Source organism: Anolis carolinensis, chromosome 4 (assembly GCF_035594765.1).
Source record: "Anolis carolinensis isolate JA03-04 chromosome 4, rAnoCar3.1.pri, whole genome shotgun sequence".
NCBI classification, from domain to species: Eukaryota; Metazoa; Chordata; class Lepidosauria; order Squamata; family Dactyloidae; genus Anolis; species Anolis carolinensis.
In genome coordinates this window covers 87674705-87680704 of record NC_085844.1, presented here as the reverse complement: position 1 = coordinate 87680704, position 6000 = coordinate 87674705, and positions in this window count along the sequence as shown.

Sequence of the window (6000 nt, the reverse complement as noted above, 5' to 3'; positions counted from 1 at the left end):
AGTACATTTTCAGCCTTATTACAGAACTATCAAAGAGAGCATAGCTTTTTTAAATAAGTTTTTTATGCATTAGCTGAGGCATATTTCAGTTTGGAAATAGCTTATAAAAATTTGTTGCATCGTAAATAAATCTGGGATTGGAGTACACAAATTGACATTATTACTCCTGTTATATATCTCACAAGAAAAAGAGTGAGAGCTACACTATCAAAATTCCCTGCTGATAGAGACTGGAACATTTTTATAGGGTCCTGACTACCTATCTGTGCTCAAAATGTTTTGATTTGTGCTTTAGTCTAATACACAATGACGAGCAGAATTGGGGAAACGAGGCCAGATTCATGGCACACACAGTAACTTGCACAGAGCAAATGAGGTAACACATTTCCACCCAAGGTACAAGCTCTGCTTTTCCTGCCAGACATTGACATCTTTGTGGACAGTTTAGAAAGTTACTATTCGGAAGTAATTCATCATGTGACAATCTGATGGATTCGCCCTCATGCAGGGTAAATCCATGGGCCTTTGTGATGAGGTCGTTATTGAAGTGAATACTGGCTAATGGGATATTTGAAGAGATTTTCACATGGGATATGATAGTTGGAAGCACAGATTGAGTAGTGAGTTGGCTTGAACCTGGAGTTTAAGAAGAGGGCAGTAGGGAAATGTGCCTGAGAGGCATTTGAGCTAAACCAGGAGCCAGGATAGCATAATAATTTGAACATTCAACTTCACCTTTGGAAACCAGGGTTTTAATCCCTTCAGGCACCCACAGGGTATTTATTATGTCAGAAGCAAATACAGTTATAATATATAGAAAGACCACAAACAAAGTTAAAAACTTGGCATTACAATAAATTTCCTTTGACCAGAAGCTGGCCACTTTAAGTGCTGTAAGAAGGTCCTCCATTGTGCATGTGGCAGGGCTCAGACTGCATTGTAGTAAATGGTCTGTAGTTTGCTCTTCTCCACACTCGCATGTCATGGACTCCACTTTATAGCACTATTTCAAAAAATTGGCTTTGCATTTTGTGATACCAGAGCACAGTCTGTTCAACTTGCCTGGTCTTCTGTGTGTCCAGGGGGGAGTCTCTCATCCGGCGTCAGCCACTGATTAAGGTTCTGGGTTTTAGCCTGCCACTTTTGGACTCTCACTTGCTGACATATTCCTGCGAGTATCTCTGTAGATCTTAGGAACCTATTTCTTGATTTAAGGCATTGGCTTGCTGGCTGATATCCGAACAGAGTATGGACTAGAGATGTCAATGTCTTGATCCTTTCATTACAGGCTGCTACTTCCCGGCCGATATCAGGTGGTGAAATACCAGCTAAACATTAAACCACAGGGTGACCTTGGGCAAGTGAAACATTCTCAGCCTCAAAAAACCATCTGATAGGAGTGCTTTAGGATTGCCATTAACCAGAAGTGACTGGTTAGCACACAACAATGAGTTGAAGTGAGAGAAAGGAGTTTGTTTTGAATGGTTAATAAGAGTCTGATTTAAGTTGAGAGAAGAGTGTGTGAACTTTTAAATGTTATACAGTAAAACTCCAGGGGACACATTTCTAAACTCATTGTGGAAACTGGAAAGTGTCAATAATAGCAAACCCTACTGGAATGAACACCTTCTGCTGAAAGTTACCACAGAGTCTTGCTGGAGGACCTACATCCACCATAGGAATTTGCAAGGTCCTCCAGAGAGATTCCATGGTGACTTCTATACAGAGGACCTAGAAAATATTTAGGAGATCAGACCAGCTACTCTCCCAGCCTTCCAATTGAAGACATGGCTTTTCTGACAAGCTTTTGCCCATATTTCGATTCTTTACGAATATATACAAAGGCCTTCAGATTCTTTATCAAGCACTTTACAAGACTGAGATTGATTACTGTTGTTTTTAACCTGCAGCAATCACTGTATTTTGCTGTTTTCAATCAGGGGGCATTGTGAAGTTGTGATGTTTGTGTTGGCTGCTTGTTTTATGTTATTGTTTCTGCACTTTTTGTATTTTGCATGTTGCACCTTGAGTGCTTTGTTAGCCATCCCAAGTCCTACTGGGAAATGATGATGGGGTATAAATAAAGGTCCGCATACTCAAAGCAATGGTATTGCCCATCGTAACCTATGGATGCGAGAGCTGGACCATAAGGAAGGCTGAGCGAAGGAAGAGAGATGATTTGCAACTGTGGTGCTGGAGGAACATCCTGAGAATGCCTTGGAGTGCAAGAAGATCCAACTTGTCCATCCTCCAGGACATAATGCCCAGCTGCTCACTGGAAGGAAGAAGACAGGAGACCTTGGAGAAGACAATGATGCTGGGGAAAATGGAAGAAAAAACAAAGAGGGGCCAACCAAGGACCAGCTTAGGAGCCCCGGTGGTGAAGTGTGTTAAAGCACTGAGCTGCTGAACTTGCAGACTGAAAGGTCCCAGGTTCAAATCCCTGGAGCGGCATGAGCGGCCGCTGTTAGCTCCAGCTTCTGCCAACCTAGCAGTTCGAAAACATGCCAATGTTTTCAATAGGTACCGCTCCAGTGGGAAAGTAATGGTGCTCCATGCAGTCATGCCGGCCACATGACCTTGGAGGTGTCTACAGACAACGCTGGCTCTTTGGCTTAGAAATGGAGATGAGCACCAACCCCCAGAGTCAGACATGACTGGACTTAACATCAGGGGAAACCTTCACCTTTATTAATTTATTTATATAGAAGGGACTTAATTTTTCTGATGTGAGTAAGTGAAAATGAGGGTATGGTCCTACAGGCACAAGAGTCATACTGTATATGATAATCTGTTGTTTGACATCTGTACATAAAAATCGTTGTTGTTTTTATAAACTCAGGAATTTCATTTTGAAAGCTTGGTTTGAGATACAATATCTGTGGTGGCAGTATTGAAGATAGAAGAGTGGTCCTGTTGGGGATAAAAGTAATAGAAATCATCACAGAAGTCTTGAAAGCTTTAGACTGATCTCACAATTGGTATCACACAAGGGGGGCAGGAGAAAGTTCTTATATGTGGCAGAGGTGATCATCAGGGAAATGTCTTGTACTGTTTGAAGCGAACATGATGAAATCTTCACATTTGGCCACAGGGGTGGGACTGCCTGAGAAGAATTCTCACAACCGGTGGTACTGGTGTGATTGTCGGAGTGGAAAGACCTACACACATTGAATGTTATGAACATGAATCCACAAGCTTATAACTACTTTGGAAATGTCCTCTATTTGATCCATTATATGAGGTTTATTTATGTTGACAAGATGATATCCATGTACATTCTGCTAAAACTGAAAAGAAGGCTGTAGTCTTAATACAATGGAGTTTTTGTTATCTCGGACAAGTGACATTCATGACGTTGAGATCGAACTACTGACAGAATTTTTTTCTCTCTTTAGAATCTCTTTTTTACTTATAACAAAAAAATCTGCAATTTAAAGCCATTTGATTCCACCCTATTAAAAATATGCTAGAAGTCCAAATTGCTATGGAGACATGCCTTCTTCTTCCCAATGCCTATTTTCCTTCCTCTAAGTCAGGAATGGGAAATTGCAAGAGGTACAGAGAAGAATTGTTACCCTCTGAATCCTCAACAGGCCACACACTTTCCTAAACATATTGCAAGCCTAAATATCTCTTATTTTCTTTTGCAGACCCTTTTTAAATGGTAACAGGAAATAGATCAACTTGAAAGAGCCTGCAAAGGAAAATTTAAGTCTTTAAGGATAGCACAGGATTCTGGGTGCTAGTGAGAGTATTTTTGCATGTTATCATACATTGAGGAGAGAGTTTTGTGTGATTTGGGAGAGAAATATCCCCCAATCATCCTGAAGTTTTGTTAAAAATAGGAATTGAGGTTACTGGAGGAAACATGGCAGCTTCAGAGGCCATGGAAGGGTCATCCAGAATCTACTATGTGGCCTGCATCATGAGGCCTTTGATAGGTCTCCAAAGGAATTCTTGGATGGTTTTTAATAATAATGCCAAAGCAGTACCGATTATCTACTCACATTTGCATGTTTTCGAACTGCTAAGTTGGCAGGAGCTAGGGCTAACAACAGAATCTCACCCCAACCCGCGGCTTCGAACTGCCTACCTTTAAGTCAGCAGATTCAATAGTTCAATGGTTTAATCCATTGCACCATCGCGGCCTCTTTTGAGATCAGAGTATCATCCAAGATGGTAGAGAAGTGACTCTAATCAATATCATGGCCTTAGGAATGTATCCTTGGGCCCAAGGGATTGCAGCTCAAAGCTCTGTAGTAATGTAGTAACTGTGTAAAGAAAAGAATTTTGTGTGCTTCATGATTTAGATGAATAGAATACATATTTACATCATTTTGCATGATTTATTTGGCTTTCCTCCAAATGAAACCATTAGCTTCTTTTTTCCATAAACAAGGTCAGTGTCATTTCCTTAAGGAAATCCTGCCATTGCTCTAAATGTTGTTGCATTTTTAATTTCTCTCAGCAACAAAAAAGTGTCTCAAATCCCATGAGAATTCATGTATACACATTATATCATTGATGCATTAGTTGACTTCTTGTATGTGTCAATGAAAGAGAGAAAGGGGAAAAGATAATGTACAAGCCTTAATAATTAGTACTCAATGGCAAAATTTGTCTGTCATGTGTAGAACAAAGCTGCTGAAAATGTATGCATGGTGAATTTCACAATGGTAAGAGAAAGAAAGAGAAAGGGAGGCTGGATTTCATATTAATGATTCACCTGAAAGGGTTTTTTAAAAAAAATAATAGAAAATTAGAACTTTCATAGAAAAATAATGGAATATTGCTTTTTGATAAGTCATTTCAGAGGTGGGATCAGGGTGCAAATTACTGTTATTTGCTGTAAGTGGTTTTCCATTAGCCTGACATTAATATGAAACATGCTCTTTCCCATTTCATCAAGCCACTTTGCTGTATTTAAGACACAGTATATTAATTTAATAAAATTATATGTAATTTCAAACACATTATGCAGGCTTTGTTAGCTTCTACCCAACCACCTGCCAGTCCAACCATCTGAATTGTGTTGTTTTTCTTGTTTACACCTGATTGCTTATAAATCTTTCTTTGAGAAAGCAAGGAGTCAGATCCAAAGCTAGTATAATTGCAGTATTCTGTTGAAGAAATAAGTTGTTTTCTTTCTGATGAAATAATCACACAATGCAGGAATTTAACATGTGCAAGTCTGGGGTAAGGCGCACTTTCCTTTTTGATACAAAACTGTACATATACTTTTCCTTACATTGACGATTAAGCCAATCATGTTATTTCATTTGGATATGAACTGCAAAACAATCTAGATTATACTCTCTTTCTCCTCAGTTCATTGGGGTTCATTGGCAACCTAAAACAAGTTTCATTTTAGTCACTGCAAAGTGTAATGTTCAGAAGTGCTGTTATATTTCCCTGCATTTCAGCATTTCTACTCAAATCCATATTAAAGTGTTAAAGCAGTTAAGGAACATGCACCAAAGTCATTCAGGTCCTCCTAGTATTCATGGCCTCCACACCATTGGTGACATTCAGCATGCATTGTCTACAGGACTTTTTCTGTTCTGCTTCAGTTCCCTAGTCAACTCAACTCCAATTCATTGCACCAAGGAGTATTCGCTGTTTGTTGGCATGATAGCTAGATTCTAACAATGTTTTCGTCAGCATGCTCTTTCTTCAAGCACAATGAGAAGTATCCATTCATATGGATATCTTCATGACAGGATGTGGAGGTCACATGGAAGATTTATCAATGAGAGGACTTCTGCATCGTCCAAATCTTCTAATGATGCATAATGGAATATTAAGACATCACAATCTTGACACTCTCAAATTTTTGACTTTGAGAGAACTTCCTTAGCCTGTTACAGCCTGTACTTCCAATTTCAGTTTCAGAAGATGATTCCTGTAAGGTACAAGAATCTCCATCCTTCATTTTCAGCACCACTACCTTAATGGAATCTATATGTCTTCTGTCCCAACTTTCCAAAAGGCATTTTG